At 38.6% G+C, this 18797-nt stretch overlaps 1 protein-coding gene across 8 annotated transcripts in view; it reads right to left on the bottom strand.

Moving 5' to 3' along the window:
- The window catches only part of PRKN (parkin RBR E3 ubiquitin protein ligase), a 1325586-nt gene that overhangs the window by 498241 nt on the left and 808548 nt on the right, over positions 1 to 18797 (bottom strand). The gene's annotated exons all lie outside the window — the stretch shown is intronic.

The raw sequence follows: 18797 nt of genomic DNA, 5'->3' as shown, positions 1-18797 counted from the left end.
AGTAAAATATCACAAGCACCCCAGAAACATCCTTGTGACCCCTCTCTATCACTATCCCCTCTCACCTCCTCAAAGCAAACCACTATCTTGATTTCCAACACTGTAGATTCATTTTTCCTTCTTTTTAAAATCACACATTATACATTATTTTGTTTGACTTTTCTCATGCACCACTGAGTAAAACTCACTATATAATAGGACCAGATAACTAATTTGCAGGGTCCCCTACAAAATGAAAAGGCAGATCCTCTATTCAAAAATTAAGAATTACAAAATGGTGACAGCAGAGCATTAAACCAAGCACAGGGCCCTTTTAGAGTCACAGATCACACACACTCGTGAAGCCGGCCTTGCTGTAAGGGATCCTACAGGATAAACATCCTGTCTTTTCCATATCTATCTTATTATTGATGAATGTATTTGAGTAGTCTCCATTCTTTGACTACTGTGAATGGTGCTGCTATGAACATTCTTGTGCATCTTCTGGTGAAGATACGGATGTCTTTCTATCAGGTGTGTAGTTATGAGCAATTGCAGGGTCATAGGTACACCTACGTTCAGCTTTGGTAGATCCAAGCACTGATTTGTTGTACCAGTCTACGCTTCCTCCTACACAGTTCCAAACTCCTCAGAATTCTAGCTGCTCCACATCCTCACCAGCACTTGAAATTTTCTGTTTTTCAACCTGGAGATGTGCTCAAGTAGATTCCTACACTCTACTCCGGACATAACTAAATCCATACCAATGGAGTTTTTTCTCCAGATTCAGTATTTTTCAAAGCTCCCTAAATGATTCTTCACTAAGCCAAGTTAGGAATCATTGCTAATCAAATGAGCTGTCTTGGGACTTCCCTGGTGGTGCAGTGGTTAAGAATCCACTTGCCAATGCAGGGGACAAGGGTTCGAGCCCTGGTCCAGGAAGATCCCACATGTTGTGGAGCAACTAAGCCCAAGCCTGTGCTCTAGAGCCAGCGAGCCACAACTACTGAGTCCGCGTGCCACAACTACTGAAGCCTGCGTGCCTAGAGCCCATGCTCCACAACAGGAGAAGCCCCGCACAATGAGAAGCCCGTGCACCGCAACGAAGCATAGCCCCCGCTTGGCGCAACTAGAGAAAGCCTGCGCATGGCAACGAAGATCCAACTCAGCAAAAAACCCGAAAACCGAAAACAAACAAACAAACAAACAAAAACCTTACAAATGAGCTGTCTTGTGATGGACCCAAAAATGTCCTCACTGCATGGGAGTCAAATACAAGTTGAAGGATTGAGAATATCGAGGCCAGATTGTTGCCTTGCCAGGAAGACAAGGAAGTGACAACAAAGCTGACCAGAAGTACCCAGGCCAGGAACATTTTGCACGACTGCTCCAACGTTTCCATGAAACTAAGGGTCAGCGTTTTCTGCACGGGCAGAGTGCAAGGGTTTACGAGAGAGGACAAGGTGGTGACTTTGAGTTACAAACCTGATACTCTGAAAACACACTTTGAAAATTATCATTATAGAGTCTTTTTCATTTTCAACCTTCTAATTTTTATTTTAGATGATCAAAGTAAAATCACACCATTTTACATAATTATAGTCTATTTTAAAGCTTTTCTTTTTTTGTTTCAAATCTGTAGGATATCCACTCAGCAACAACATGCCATTTTCTTCTATTTCCTACATTTTAGGCAGCTGCAAATTAGAAGTAAATGAAAATGTACAGAATAAAGGGAATTCTGTCAAAATATATTGAACTTCAGAAAAGATGCTTGCAGTCTGACACCATGTGCAATATAAACAGTAGCTTGGGGTTCAAATGTATCATATCTGTGCTTTTTTCATGTTTAATTTTAGAAGACCACATCCATGGGGATGTTATATGTAAACGAGCCTGTCTCTGAAATATCCTATTTAAAATGCTAATCGGCAACGCTTTTCAATATTTTGTGTTTTCAAAGCAAAAAATCACTCATAAAAGAAAATTTCCTTCTGCCACATGGCTTATGTATAGGTACATATGTTTTTCTTTGTTAGATAACGTGCTAAGATAGATTATAAAAATTAGTATTTTGGGCCATCTTTCCAAAATTATATTTTTAAACTGGCACATTTATAAAGCATAAATGTAAAGCTCTGTAACACTGAGAGATGTGATCATATTCTTTGTAGTGTATCCAACCTGTTAGTCACATACATTTGTCTTCATTTTAGAAGCGTGAGTTCCTGGGTAATTTCTATACCAGAAATATGCACATCTCTGAATGTTTATTACATTTTCCCATATGAACTAGTATTAAGGTCTCCTTTCAAGTGGGATAGCAGGGAATTATCCTATTACCTGTCTCCGGAAAGGTAGTGAGGTCGCAGCCACACTGCCTGGGGCAGAGCACTGGCTCACAGTTTGGCTGGTGTAGGTGGGCTTCCTACCGTGGTGGGTCCTAAGATGCCAGAGGTGGCTTTCTGCCCAGAAGGAGGCACGTTTATGTGGCCCAGTGTCTCGAGAAGAATGCACTTGTAGACATTTCCTTCCTACCCTTTCCTTCCCTTCCCTTTGCTTCCATTGAAGAGTCATTGGTAATCGTGGAAAGAGGAAGGAAACCTAACCTGTGCTTTCGTGGTATTTCAGTGTGTTGGCTGCTATAACGAACCTCCATAGACTGGGTGCCTTATCAGCAATGGAAATGGACTTCTCACAGTCTGGAGTCTGGGAAGTTCAAGATCAACGAGCCAGCAGATTCCGTGTCAGGTAGGGACCTGCTTCCTGGTTCTCAGGCCATTTGCTTCCTGAGTCCTTACCTGGGGGAAGGGGCAAGGGAGCTCTCTAGAGCTTTTTTTTTTATTTTATAAAAGCACTCGGCCCATTCATGAAGGCTCTGCCCTCATGACTGAATCACCCCCCAGAGGCCCCACCTCCTAACACCATCACATTGGGGTTAGGATTTCAACATACACATTTAGGGGGGGACACGAACGTCAGTCTATGGCACATGGCAACAAACAAGGGCAGGGTCATTTGTTCTGAAAAAGTCCCAGAAAAACCCTTTAGATTCAGTCACGATGTTCAAGACTGTGAGAACCTCCGCCCTGTTCCCCCACTAACACCTGATCAGTTACTTCAAATAGCACTCTGAGAAGAGAAAACCAGTTATTCAGCATTTTTTCATTTTCTAAGCTTTCATACTTAAAGCAGAGCTTTGAAGTAAAAACGAAAACGTTAAACTGTACCATTAGGACACACAAAGAGTAGAAAGAAAGGCCGTATCGATGCTCCTGCAAATCTTCTGCCCTCTTCCCCTTGTTCAGAGTTTCCATAAAATTCTGTTAAGAACTTGAAACAAGTTTCCCTGGAAAACAGATGTCACAAGGAGCACACCTGGTTCCTGAATGTTCCCTGTTTGGAGACACATCAGTAGTCAGGCAGCTGCTGGAAACAGGCACAGATGTTGGAATCCAATGCAGGCTTACTATCAATAATTCTGTTTAGAGGATCAGGAAGGTTTCTCCCCCTTTTTTGTGGGTGAGGTGGCACATAAAGGGGAACATTTGTGCAAACCGTCAGCATCAAAAAAAATGAGATTGTAATGTAGGAGAACAGCCCCATCAGATCAGCCAGTGCTTCCCAGAATGGGTGGGCCTGGAGTGGTTTAGAGCGGTGCCCTCCTCACAAAAGGCCAGATAACATGAATCCAGCTAAGTACGGTTCCTCCCGCATTACAGAGGGTAAAGGACAAAAGGGAAGACCTCTGCCAAAGTTTACTAAGATCCGTAAGGATCCAATGATCAACAACTTAAAAAAATGGAAAGTTATACTTTATTGTCTCCTGGAAAACTGGAATTCAATAATCGGGTCAGAAGATATACACATGAAGGGGCTCCTTAGGGCCTCAAAATAGCCATGGAATGGGAAGGACTGAAGATGAAAAAACTGAGGCTCAGAAACGTCAGCTGAAGACAGACCAGGTCATTCCTCCTTTGTTTCAGTTCATCCACATTCCCACAGGTTTCTCAGTTCCCAGGGGTTTCTGGAACACCCGGCCCAGGTACTTTTCTTTTCTGATGCTGAGGAGTAGGGCAGCTGGCCGGGTCACACACGAACGCTAGGATGCAGAGACGGGAATCTGAAATTTACGTCCCTGCCCACTCCACCCCTGCCTGTTGTAAAATGTGAACACTGTTGGTGGGCAGACGATCACTTAATACAGTTAACTGATTATTTAGAATAGCTGTATCGGGCCTTGTTAATTGCCTTCATTCTGGAATAGAAACAGCAAATGTAAAATACACACAAAACAAAACATGTCTAGCCTTGTGCTTTGGAACACCAGCTCAACACCTCTAGCCATACAGACCACACACCTGTAGGCTACCCTTTACTTTCTTTATATCTATACTTTTGTATTCTGTATTCTCAGACTTCCCCACAATGTGCAAGGATGTACTTTCTGACGTCAAAGTCCATGAACAACTTGAGCACGGTGATGGCCTGGGACCAGGGGACCGTAAGGATTCGGCAGGAGGCATACCTCCCCACCCCCCCTCCCTCTCCCCCGCCTTCCCTGGGAGAGGCAGGAAGGCCCGGCCCCAAGGCAGCAGCCTTCCCGCAGGCCTTCCTGCAGGAAAGTAGATTCTCCAGAGAGAGCTCAGGCACTGCCCATTCCAGTCATCTTTTCATCAATTATCCTAGTTTGGGGGTAATTCTCAGTTTGGGGATTAAACTAAATAAAAGTCAACCTCAGGTTTCTCAAGTCTTAATTACTATGGGAGAGGATGTAGCCACAGGAGCCAAGTATGTTTTAGCTGTTTTCTCATTTCTGTACTAAAGTAAAATCACGTGAAGATTGACGAATAATGTTAAATAAATAACTGTGGGTAGGTATTCACATTTCTTTAAATCTTGCCTTGTATATCTACCTATCCATCCATCCGTCCATTGAGAGAAAAATATACAATTAAAATTTAACATTTAACCAAGAGATTTAACAAACATTTTTGGTAGACAAGCATAATGGAATAAAATAGAGTGTCTAAACTTTGATTTAATCATGTACTTTAGAAACTTAACCTCTGAAACACAACACTGAAGATTGGTGACCAACATATACCTGGAAGTAGTAACTAGAAACTACTGACATAAGAGCTAGAGAATGATAAGATTATTTTCTTTTTGTCACTCTTGAAAATTCAGTCTATGGAGTGGGTGGTAAAGTGACATTAAATATAACATTGAATTAACTGGCAACTAAACCTAATTTACTTGATAATTTCTGCAAGGATTTCCATCTAGGGTATACTTTTCACAATGGCACTATTTATCACCTAATATATTGTACAGCTTCAAGAAATACACTATGATGACAGAAAATGATCACATTCTGAGGTGCATTGGTATGTTTCTAGTGTAGTGATTTTTGTGAAGATGTGTCCTTTTAACTAATTTTACCAGTTAAGTATGCCTATCAGTTTACATAGCATGAAAATGAAATTTCAAGACCTATGACAACACACAGCAGACCACTGCAATGAGCTGAATTCCATTTTGTAGCTTAGTTTCATTTTAAAATTCTACAGTGACATATTTAGCTAGAGAAAGATATTAAATCCAACTCTTGTGTATTTAATATAATTCAACTCAAAGTTTCATACCTTCATCTTACTTTATGTGACGTTAAAATGCTGGCTATGCAACTATTTTTTGGCTATGCAACTTTTTTTTTCTCTTTTAATGTTTATTTTTTTATTTTCTTATTACTCATCCATTTTATACACATCAGTGTACACATGTCAATCCCAATCTCCCAATTCATCACACCACCACCACCATCCCCAACCACTTTCCCCCCTTGGTGTCCATACGTTTGTTCTCTGCATCTGTGTCTCTACTTTTGCCCAGCAAACCGGTTCATCTGTACCATTTTCTAGGTTCCACATGTATGCGTTAATATATGATATTTGTTTTTCTCTTTTTGACTTACTTCACTCTGTATGACAGTCTCTAGATGCATCCAGTCTCTACAAATGAGCCAATTTTGTTCCTTTCTATGGCTGAGTAATATTCCATTGTATACATGTACCACAACTTCTTTATCCATTCGTCTGTTGATGGGCATTTAGGTTGCTTCCATGACCTGGCTATTGTAAATAGTGCTGCAATGAACATTGAGGTACATGACTCTTTTTGAATTATGGTTTTCTCTGGGTATATGCCCAGTAGTGGGATTGCTGTGTTATATGGTAGTTCTATTTTTAGTTCTTTAAGGAACCTCCATACTGTTCTCAATAGTGATGGTATCAATTTACATTCCCACCAACAGTGCAAGAGGGTTCCCTTTTCTCCACACCCTCTCCAGCATTTGTTGTTTGTAGATTTTCTGACGATGCCCATTCTAACTGGTGTGAGGTGATACCTCATTGTAGTTTTGATTTGCATTTCTCTTATATTTAGTGATGTTGAGCAGCTTTTCATGTGCTTCGTGGCCATCTGTATGTCTTGTATGGAGAAATGTCTATTTAGGTCTTCTGCCCATTTTTGGATTGGGTTGTTTGTTTTTTTAATATTGAGCTGCATGAGCTGTTTATATATTTTGGAGATTAATCCTTTGTCCGATCATTCATTTGCAAATATTTTCTCCCATTCTGAGGGTTGTCTTTTCATCTTGTTTATGGTTTCCTTTGCTGTGAAAACGTTTTTAAGTTTCATTAGGTCCCATTTGTTTATTTTTGCTTTTATTTCCATTACTCTAGGAGGTGGATCAAAAAATATTTTGCTGTGATTTATGTCAAAAAGTATTCTTCTTATGTTTTCCTCTAAGAGTTTTATAGTGCCCGGTCTTACACTTAGGTCTCTAATCCATTTTGAGTTTATTTTTGTGTATGGTGTTAGGGAGTGTTCTAATTTCATTCTTTTACATGTAGCTGTCCATTTTTCCCAGCACCACTTATTGAAGAGGCTGTCTTTTCTCCATTGTATATTCTTGCCTCCTTTGTCAAAGATAAGGTGACCATATGTGCGTGGGTTTATCTCTGGGCTTTCTATCCTGTTCCATTGATCTATATTTCTGTTTTTGTGCCAGTACCATATTGTCTTGATTACTGTAGCTTTGTAGTATAGTCTGAAGTCAGGGAGTCTGATTCCTCCAGCTCTGTTCGTTTCCCTCAAGACTGCTTTGGCTATTCGGGGTCTTTTGTCTCTCCATGAAAATTTTAAGATTTTTTGTTCTAGTTCTGTAAAAAATGCCATTGGTAATTTGATAGGGATTGCATTGAATCTGTAGATTGCTTTGGGTAGTATAGTCATTTTCACAATATTGATTCTTCCAATCCAAGAACATGGTATATCTCTCCACCTGTTTGTATCATGTTTGATTTCTTTCATCAGTGTCTTATAGTTTTCTGCATACAGGTCTTTTGTCTCCCTAGGTAGGTTTATTCCTAGGTATTTTATTCTTTTTGCTGCAGTGGTAAATGGGAGTGTTTCCTTAATTTCTCTTTCAGATTTTTCATCATTAGTATATAGGAATGCAAGAAATTTCTGTGCATAAATTTTGTATCCTGCAACTTTACCAAATTCATTGATTAGCTCTAGTAGTTTTCTGGTGGCATTTTTAGGATTCTCTATGTATAGTATCATGTCATCTGCAAACAGTGACAGTTTTACCTCTTCTTTTCCAATTTGTTTTCCTTTTATTTCTTTTTCTTCTCTGATTGCCATGGCTAGGATTTCCAAAACTACGGTGAATAATAGTGGCAAGAGTGGACATCCTTGTCTTGTTCCTGATCTTAGAGGAAATGCTTTCAGTTTTTCACCACTGAGGATGATGTTTGCTGTGGGTTTGTCATATATAGCCTTTATTATGTTGAGGTAGGTTCCCTCTATGCCCACTTTCTGGAGAGTTTTTTTCATAAATGGGTGTTGAATTTTTTCAAAAGCTTTTTCTGCGTCTTTTGAGATGATAATATGGTTTTTATTCTTCAATTCATTAATATGTTTTATCACATCGATTGATTTGTGTATATTGAAGAATCTTTGCATCCCTGGGATAAATCCCACTTGATCATGGTGTATGATCCTTTTAATGTGTTTTTGGATTCTGTTTGCTAGTATTTTGTTGAGGATTCTTGCATCTATATTCATCAGTGATATTGGTCTGTATTTTTTTTTTTTTTTTTTGTAGTATCTTTGTCTGGTTTTGGTATCAGGGTGATGGTGGCCTCATAGAATGAGTTTGGGAGTTTTCCTTCCTCTGCAATTTTTTGGAAGAGTTTGAGAAGGATGGGTGTTAGCTCTTCTCTAAATGTTTAATAGAATTCACCTGTGAAGCCATCTGGTCCTGGACTTTTGTTTGTTGGAAGATTTTTAATCACAGTTTCAATTTCATTACTTGTGATTGGTCTGTTCATATTTTCTATTTCTTCCTGGTTCAGTCTTGGAAGGTTATACCTTTCTAAGAATTTGTCCATTTCTTCCAGGTTGTCCATTTTATTGGCATAGAGTTGCTTGTAGTAGTCTCTTAGGATGCTTTGTATTTCTACGGTGTCTGTTGTAACTTCTCCTTTTTCATTTCTAATTTTATTGATATGAGTCCTCTCCCTCTTTTTCTCGATGAGTCTCGCTAATGGTTTATCAGTTTTGTGTATCTTCTCAAAGAACCAGCTTTTAGTTTTATTGGTCTTGGCTATTGTTTTCTTTGTTCTATTTCATTTATTCTGCTCTGATCTTTATGATTTCTTTCCTTCTGCTAACTTTGGGTTTTGTTTGTTCTTCTTTCTCTAGCTCCTTTAGGTGTAACGTTAGATTGTTTATCTGAGATTTTTCTTGTTTCTTGAGGTAGGCTTGTATAGCTATAAACTTCCCTCTTAGAACTGCTTTTGCTGCATCCCATAGGTTTTGGATCGTTCTGTTTTCATTGTCATTTGTCTCTAGGTATTTTTTGATTTACTCTTTGATTTCTTCAGTGATCTCTTGGTTATTTAGTAACGTATTGTTTAGCCTCCATGTGTTTGTGTTTTTTACATTTTTTTCTCTGTAATTGATTTCTAATCTCATAGTGATGTGGTCAGAAAAGATGCTTGATATGATTTCAATTTTCTTAATTAACGGAGGCTTGATTTGTGAGCCAAGATGTGATCTATCCCGGAGAATGTTCCGTGCACACTTGAGAAGAAAGTGTAATCTGCCGTTTTGGGATTGAATGTCCTATAAATATCAATTAAATCTATCTGGTGTATTGTGTCATTTAAAGCTTGTGTTTCCTTATTAATTTTCTGTTTGGATGATCTGTCCATTGGTGTAAGTGAGGTGTTAAAGTCCCCCACTATTATTGTGTTACTGTTGATTTCCTCTTTTACAGCTGTTAGCAGTTGCCTTATGTATTGAGGTGCTCCTATGTTGGGTGCATATATATTTATAATTGTTATATCTTCTTGTTGGATTGATCCCTTGATCATTATGTAGTGCCTTCCTTGTCTCTTGTAACAGTCTTTATTTTAAAGTCTACTTTATCTGATATGAGTATTGCTACTCCAGCTTTCTTTTGATTTCCATTTGCATGGAATATCTTTTTCCATCCCCTCACTTTCAGTCTGTATGTGTCCCTAGGTCTGAAGTGGGTCTCTTGTAGACAGCATATATATGGGTCTTGTTTTGGTATCCATTCAGCAGGCCTGTATCTTTTGGTTGGAGCATTTAATCCATTCACATTTAAGGTAATTATCGATATGTATGTTCCTATGACCATTTTCTTAATTTTGGGGGGTTTGTTTTTGTAGGTCCTTTTCTTCTCTTGTGTTCCCCACTTAGAGAAGTTCCTTTAGCATTTGTTGTCAAGCTGGTTTGGTGGTGGTGAATTCTCTTAGCTTTTGCTTGTCTGTAAAGCTTTTGATTTCTCCATCAAATCTGAATGAGATCCTTGCTGGGTAGAGTAATCTTGGTTGTAGGTTCTTCCCTTTCATCACTTTAAGTATATTATGCCACTCCCTTCTGGCTTGTAGAGTTTCTGCTGAGAAATCAGCTGTTAATCTTATGGGAGTTCCCTTGTATGTTATTTGTCATTTTTCCCTTGCTGCTTTCAAGAATATTTCTTTGTCTTTAATTTTGCCAGTTTGATTACTATGTGTCTTGGCATGTTTCTCCTTGGGTTTATCCTGTATGGGACTCTTTGTGTTTCCTGGACTTGGGTGGCTATTTCCTTTCCCATGTTAGGGAAGTTTTCGACTGTAATCTCTTCAAATATTTTCTCGGGTCCTTTCTCTCTCTCTTCTCCTTCTGGGACCCCTATAATGCAATGTTGTTGCGTTTAATGTTGTTCCAGAGGTCTCTTAGGCTGTCTTCATTTCTTTTCATTCTTTTTTCTTTATTCTGTTCTGCAGCAGTGAATTCCACCATTCTGTCTTCCAGGTCACTTATCCGTTCTTCTGTCTCAGTTATTCTACTATTGATTCCTTCTAGTGTAGTTTTCATTTCAATTATTGTATTGTTCATCTCTGTTTGTTTGTTCTTTAATTCTTCTAGATCTTTGTTAAACATTTCTTGCATCTCCTCGATCTTTGCCTCCATTCTTTTTCCGAGGTCCTGGATCATCTTCACTATCATTCTGAATTCTTTTTCTGGAAGATTGCCTATCTCCATTTCATTTAGTTGTTTTTCTGGGGTTTTATCTTGTTCCTTCATCTGGTACATAGCTGTCTGCCTTTTCATCTTGTCTATCTTTCTTTGAATGTGGATTTTGTTCCACAGGCTGCAGGATTGTAGTTCTTCTTGCTTCTGCTTGGCTATGCAACTTTTGATGTAGGGCTATATTTTAACTCTAAGACTTCAATATGAATTGCCATTATTTTTTCAAGTAATTTGTTTTTACTATCCTGCTTTCTACACTTCCTGTTTTCATTGAAATAGAAAATCTACTCCTAAGAGAGTAATTATTTAGCCCATAATGTTATACAATGAAATTAGCTCTTACACTTTTTCTGAATCTGTAGTATTGAAAAGAATCTAGATGGATGGTTATCCATATGTTTATCTATACAAGAAACAACCACATATTGCCTAAGCAAATGAATTACTATTATTTACCATGCAGATGAACACTGGTGCCCTCATTCAGGCTGCATGTCCCTCAGGATGTACAGAGAACTGAGTTTCCTGAAGGTAGAACAGGGTTTCCACCCCATAGAGGGCGGGCAGTGGTGCCTCCATCAGTGCAAATCTGTTTTCTTTCCAACGACTATGATATATAATACTGATTTACACTTGTAGGATTGAGCAAAATATGTTCTCTAGATTTAAGTGAATGAATCCTCCCAAAACAAATGCTTTCAAGTGTTTCCCTCACAGAAGCTGCAAAAACTAAAATAGTACTAATAATGTAAGCACAATTGAACAGCACGGAAATGAGAGAGCTATTTCTTTATCTAGTATGTTCTATCCATGTACCACATTATGAGGTAAAAATAATAAGAATTAAAATTTTCAACTTGAAATGATAAATAAAATGGTGATTATCTGAAATATAGATTCATATTTACTGTCATTAATTATAAATCTCTCTCTAAGGGGGTAAAGTACCTGGTGATTTCAGCTAATAATTGGAGGAAGTCATTGTTATTAGCAAAACTTTTAAAAGCTAAGCATTCAAAACGTGAAAATAAACTTCTTCAAAGTTTTAAATCATGTGATGTTTATCTCAATATTAAAATTTTCACAGATTTTAACAATAATAATCTAGAAGTCGATTCTGAGGTTTTTAATTATGTTTGGGGTTTTTTTTGCTTCTTAATAGTGAAAGAAGAAAAGATATAGTTTACGGGAACTTTTTTCCTACTGCAACAAAAGTGGTTGAAATCATACAGAAAACAATATGGCAATAGATTGGTATATATTTGTTAAAATTATTGAAAGATGTACAGAAATTATCACTGAAGACTTGAAGAAGCAGATATTAGAATGGATACAGTAAAGAAGATTTGGTATAATGCTGGATATACATGTTTCTCCCATGTGTCAGCTTATAGTACTTTTCCTGTTCTCTTCCAATAATAAAGATGAAAAACTTATTTTTGTTAAGTCACGAAGTAAAGTTTTACTCTAAAAGATGTGGTCTCAATATAAACAGTTTCTTGAATTAGAAAATATTATTTGATGCTTATGTGGGGTGACTTAACCACTAATGGGGTGGCTATCTTGATTAGATAAAAAGATTCAAGCAGAGTGCTTAGAGAGAGAGAATTCATTCAACACGTGATTTATGGGTAAGACGTTGAGCAAAGAAGTTGAAGCCAGAGGTAAAAAGTGCTACAGGTGTCATTGATGTACTTTCTTCTATAAAAACAAGACTTCCGTAATGTGGCAGACTTTTCCCCAGTAGTTCAGTTGAAATAGGGAGTGATCATAAAACTTATTTGTACCAGGCAGAGTTTCACTATTTAACTCATAGTACAAACTGTGTAAGTATCGTGAAACTTACAGTTCCTCATTTTGCTCATAACAAATTTGTTAATCTTTTCCAGGCCTTCATGTGTGATTGTATAGGTGAAGCATTGTTCAATTTCAGGGGGTACCATTTACATTTATATGATTTATAATTTGTAGATTCACATTTCTTTTTTACCGCCCCCCCCAAAATTGCCAACTGAGAGCAATATCTTGAGGAAGGGTAAGTTTTTTAAAAAATTATATAAAAAACTACATAAAAATGCCACATGGGATAGTGGTTGGCTTTTCTGTGATATCACATGGCTACCAGAAAAAATACAATCTAGGAGATATTTTAGAAAAAAATAAAGTTCTCTGTCTCATTAGGGTAGATGCAGCACAAAAATATCTCCCTCTGTTTCTTTTAAAGGAACTTGAGCTTTATCGAGAACACTTTGAAAACAGAGGTTTGGAAATGTTTTCATTCCTTTATGGTTTTCTTTTTAAAAAAAAATAGTATTATTAAATACAGTCATATCTTCACCCTTAAAAATGCTTGGAATTAAAATGTATTCTCTGTTTAAAAATCATTCAAATGAAAGGTTTCAGTGAGTTTTGAACCTATTTAGTTAAAAATGCAATAATGACCCACCTTCTAAAATTGCTGGACATCAGTGAAGAAATGTATTACTCATATTTCAAGAAAAATCTTTGCCTAGTTAGTGAATGTGATTCAAACATTAATACTGTGACTCAATGGGCAGCCGACGTCATGGTCCTTCCATTCGGAGGAATTATTTTTGTGAGTTAACGTTTTCCTCTATGCCAGAGTGTGACAGCTGACTGTCAGAGCTTACTTTCAGCCCATCCATATTATAACTCTTTGCATCCCTCCTAGATGGCATGAAGATTATTTTCTAACTTTTCAATATTACATTTGTTATCGTGCTTTGTGACCTCAACATTCATGTAAAACATTCACCCAGTCTGACTTCAATCTCTTTTTCTCCTCACATCAAATGGCTGAACCCTCCTCTACTTTGTCCTCCTCTTCATGGTTACATTGCAGAGCAATGGGTTTCAACCCCCAGCAATTGCTGTGGCCCCAACCAGGAGCAACTGAATTAGCCTTTCTAAGGGTGGAGCATGGGTAGCTGTATTTACATTTTTTTTTCCCAGTTGATTTTAATGCACAGAAAACCTCTGGCTTAGGCCTGTCACTACCAATAACTGTACCCATAATCTCCATAATCCCTAAGCATCCTTTGATCAACATCTCCTACCCTCAGTAATCAATCCTTTCAGTACTCTCACGTGAATAATTCTTCAGCCTCATTAGATCCTTCAATCCATTGACCCTATCAACTTTTCATTATCCATTAATCTTCATGTTCTTAGTTCCCTCCTTATCCAACTTAGATTTCATGCTTCTTCAATCCCTTTGCTGAATTTCTTCTTCATACTTTTTACTGGCAAATCCCCAAATGTGGATGATTATAGTTCATTTCTTATTCTGTGCCTGCCTCTGAAGTTGACATTGGGCAGATAAAAATTCACATCCGTACCCACAGGTCGGAATTTAAACATACTTACCCAAACCCAAATTTATTTGCATAAAAACTGCACTTGAAGATTGGCAAGGGAAAAAAAAAGAAATAGAAGTATGCAAATTAAAAAAAAATTATATTACTAGGTAAAAAGAAAAGAAATCCAACACAGCAACGCTGAGGTCAGAGACTTAGAGAAGCATGATATTTAAATGTCCCAGAAGAAAGTTTCAAAATGGAAGGGTGGACAAAATGATCACATTCTGAACAAAGAGAGAAATGGGGACCTACGTTCCTACAAAAATCTGTACCTGAATTCTTGCAGTAGTTACAGTCAAAATTGCGAGAAACTGGAGACAGACTGTGTCCTTTCATGAGTAAATGCTCACACACAGTGGGATTAGTGTACAATGAACACTACTGAGCACTGACAGGGACCAGCTATGCAAACACGGAACAACGTGGATGAATCTCAAAGGCGTCACACTGAGTACAAGACGCAAGTCTTGACGGTTGCCTCCTATACAGTTCTCTTCATGTAACAATCTCAAAAAGGCAACTACAGGGATGGAGAACAGACCAACAGTGCCAGGAGTGAGGGCCACAGCAGGGGATGATTATAAAGGGAGAGCGCCAGGAATTTGGGGTGAGGAAGAGTTCTGAATCCTGGTTACGGTGGTAGTCACACTAATTTACACATGTGTTAAATTCAACTGTACATCAAAAAACAAGTCAAACTGTAAGACCATTAAAAGAAAAATCGTGCTGAGAAAATGCATTCATTAAGCGTCGAGTCCACTATTCAGAACTTTAAGGAAATAGTAGAAAAGGCTTAGGAGAGTTTAGGGCTGATGAAAGCACAACTTCCAATTATCTGTAATTTCCTTGAAAATCTTTTTAAAGGATTTATATTTTATTTGCAAAGAAGGTTATAATAAAATGTAGTAAATTTTTTAAACCAAAAAAATCATACATTTAATAAATCAGTGTATATGTGAAAATGACATGTGCCTGAAGAGCAGCTGGGACCCCCAGGCCTCTCACTTAGGCCTGTGGGGTCAGAGCAGCTCTCATCACAGCTCTCCAGATCCCCAATTCTATTACCCTGCCATCTCCCTTGTATGACTCTAAAGCAATGAGATGATTTATACATTCGAGTCCCATGAAAATCAGTTCTTATTTTACAGTATTCTGAAACTCTTCTTATCTTACTTCCTATCTTTTCTTCCTAAGATGCTATTTCTCAAAATCAGATTCATTCCTGAAAGAGTCCCTCTTCTCATTGCCAATCTCATCTTAGCTGGTGAACTTTCTTTTTTTCCTTTGGGATGAAGGTGAGTTAAATCCATCTCAGACAATATTTTGGACATGGCAGCCTGGGGTCTTGGTGTCCCTTAGCATTCAGTAAATGATATACAGCTTCCAAATATTCCAGGCTTTGGGGTTCCACAACTGAGATGAAGGTCAAGCATTTAGAATGTTTAGGGGAAAAAAAATCTCAAAATGTTTGGGAAATAGATCATTTTTTAAAAGGCGAAGAATAAGTATATAATTTAACTCAAAGCAAAATTGGGCAAAGAAGAATCTAGTATCAATTTACTGCATATATAAGGTTATATGCAGAGAGACCCTGGACTTTCTGTTTTGAAGCTGGAATACTTGCAAATAAAGGGTTTCTGCATTCTACAGTGAAAACTATAATTTGTCCTTGGGACAGATTCCTGGATTTGTTTTGGCTTCTCTTTTCTGCAAAGACCACTATAGAGGGTGCTTTTAAGTTATAGTGATTAAGGTAAATGCCTACACATTGCCTTTTCTAATGCCCTTAATGGAGGTGAAGCTCCAAATAAATATCAATACATTTCAGACTGAATTAGTTCTACTCACACTAATGACTCTAATAAATAAACAATAAGATTTTCAATTCTTACAACAATATAAATTTATTTGTCTTACTTCTCTAACTGTCCCACACAAGTGTTCTGGTTACCCCATTGGCTTTCCCTCCCAATATGATTCAGGGACCCAATTTCCTTGGATCTTGTGACTTCACCAACCCCTGGGTTTTCAGTTCTCTGCTCCCAGCCAACAGAAGGAAAAGGCAGAGTGGAGAAGTAACACCTGCTTCCTGCTGCACTGACCAGGAAGGGACTTGTAACAGTTCTACTCACTTTCCATGGGCTTCATCTGAACTTGTCCTTTGATCCCACCTAGATATGGGGGCCTGGGGAGTGTGGCCTCTGGCTCACAAATAAGTAACCATGTGACTATACCACAAATGTCCTTGTAGAGGTGGGCACCATTGTGCAGTGCACCCCTTAGACATCTGTACAAGGCAGCCCTGTGTTTTTTCTAGGCTTTGGAAGTTAGGTTTCTTTTTGTAAAAGCTGGTGTTTATTACCGAAGGGAAAAATGGGTTAATCCCAAGTGAGTTGGACCTCAGAGGAGGAAAGAGAGAAATCCCTCATCCTCTGGGACCAGGGAAGCACTGGGGCCTAGACTCTGGGAGGGGGAGAGGTATTTAGAGATGTCCGCTGAGACTGGGTGCACAGGCCTTCCACAGCTGGAGACCAGCATGAGTTAGGCAGGGATTCCGAGATCAGGTGATGGCAGTTACAAATAGCTTCTAGAAGGAGCTGTTAGTTATCTTTCCTGTATTACTTCTATTATCTCTGAGCATTCAGTCAAGTCTTGTAAGAGTTAGAACTTGCTTCTTTTAGCTATGATGTGAGAAAATTGGGAAGCAGTCATCACCAACGCCCAAGTTGGGGTCATCTGAGCTGGTCACCAGTAAAAACACAATGATGCCCAGAAGAGCAGCAGTTATAATCCACAGTGGCAGAGGCCACAACATGATGACAAGACGAGATGTCTGGAGTGGAAGAACCCAACGCATTTGTTTTTGAGTTTCCAGGGCAGAGCCCTGGAAAATTGTGGCATCGTTTCCACCAAGCCTAAAAGAAGTTTGCGTCCTAGTGATTTGGAATAAAAGTAAAACGTATGCTAATTGTATTGCCATGAGTAAATGATCAAGAAAAACAGGGGTGCATACATATTATTTTTAAATACTCTTAAACGTGGTGAGATTTTTACAAGTGACAAAAATATTCAATCATATAGATTTGTTTTGGGCGAGAAAGGAGTAAATGGGGTCCAAATACAGCAATTTATATATGTTACACATTGGGAAAAGTACGCTGAGTCAGAGGCTCACATGCTGATGATGAAGTGTGTCCAGAGGTGTATGTAAACCCCGGGGAGATGCTGTGGAAGGGCCGGTGCACTCTCAGATTTAATGTGGTCCTAACAGAGATGAGCAGAGAGACCCAGTGACCGCCCCCGCCGCCTCCCGCCAACTTTCCTCCTAGATGTCTGCACCCTGAACATAAATCCCTCTCACGGATTTCCCCAGAAGTCTGTCTTATTTTGTTCTAAGCACTGTTGATTCATTTGGGGGAACCTAACTCTAAATCCCAATAAGTGGATCTACAAGACAATAGGGAAATGATCACTTTAGTTTTCTAGTAGAGCTTACTTCCCATCATGTTATTTCACAGCAAACTCAGCTCCATTCCCTGTCTCTTTGTCTCCAGGGTCTTAGAACAATCACTTCCTCCAGAGGAGGACACTGCCAACCAGGATAGCAGACCGCAGTCAGAACTTGCCTTTATGGCGGAAAATGAAGTGACATCTATGATCTATGGTGGGTATGTCTCAATCCATTCTCAATATATATCCCAAAGGAGATTTCACTCTTGCTACAAAGTAAGAAATAACAACAATAACAATCACCACTGTAATAGGACATATTGTGAGGGGCATTCTTTTAAAAGCCTCTAAAATGCTACTGGGAGAGTTTTATGGCTGCACAAAGTCAGAACTCAGCCATGTTTAAAAACAAGGGGAGACGGTGGGATGGTGGTGGCCCCAGGAGGGCCACAGCTCAGCATCTGCTTTGCTATTTCTCTTTTGTTGATAGTATCACAACTGAGTTCATGGATGCCTGAGGAAACACCAGACACAGCTTGAGCTGTTCAAAACAATCTTACTAGAAAAGCGACTTTTCTTTTAAAACCAAAAAGCACTTTTTGTAATAAGAGGTTAAAGCTAAGACACCAGTGAACACTGCCAGTTTCTGTTTACTTCCTCCAATTTCCTATTGCTCTGGGTATGACTGAAAATTGGATATCAAATATAAGAACTAGGGTTATTTTGCTGGATACCTATTCTCCTAAACATGAGGCTTCGAGGTCTTATGAGCTTGAGTAATTCTTCAGAAACTATGGAAAGCTTGTTCTCAGAATGTCCTCCAAGAATCAGCCCCTTTGCCCAACACATCTAAGCACTAAGGTATTTCCTACCAAATTTTCAAGGACTCCAAATTGCAGCCAAACCACCTGATGGCTTAGGGCAGGGCATGTGCATCTGCAGGGGAAGAGACAGAGACATCTTTACTCCGACATAATCTGGGGTTTTCAGAGGTAAAAGCCTTAAAGTGTGTGAGCTACCTATGGAGAAAGCAGTTAGATCTAATTATAGCTCTTAATAGAGAGAACTGGCTGTTTCAAAAAAAGCAAATATGTAGGTTAAGAGCACTGTTAAACCTTGAGAGATTCATGCCATCGCAGGCTTTTAAGAGCAATGCCCTTGTTTTGTCCTTATTTAGATTTCTTACAAATATTCTTGTGTAGTCTTCTTGGAAGTGGATGGTTTACAAATTCCCAATATACTTCCTGTATATCCCAATAGACTCTTGGATGACCTCTAACTATATCCTGTAAAGGAGCAAACATTCTGAAGTTTGAGATAAGGCAAACAATCCCCAACGTTGTTATTATAAATTCTCATCTTTTCTAAGTG

The sequence above is a fragment of the Balaenoptera ricei genome, chromosome 12, assembly GCF_028023285.1.
Source record: "Balaenoptera ricei isolate mBalRic1 chromosome 12, mBalRic1.hap2, whole genome shotgun sequence".
Classification (NCBI taxonomy): domain Eukaryota; kingdom Metazoa; phylum Chordata; class Mammalia; order Artiodactyla; family Balaenopteridae; genus Balaenoptera; species Balaenoptera ricei.
The sequence above is the reverse complement of the archived record's forward strand: the minus strand, read 5'-3'. Positions and strand labels throughout refer to the sequence as shown.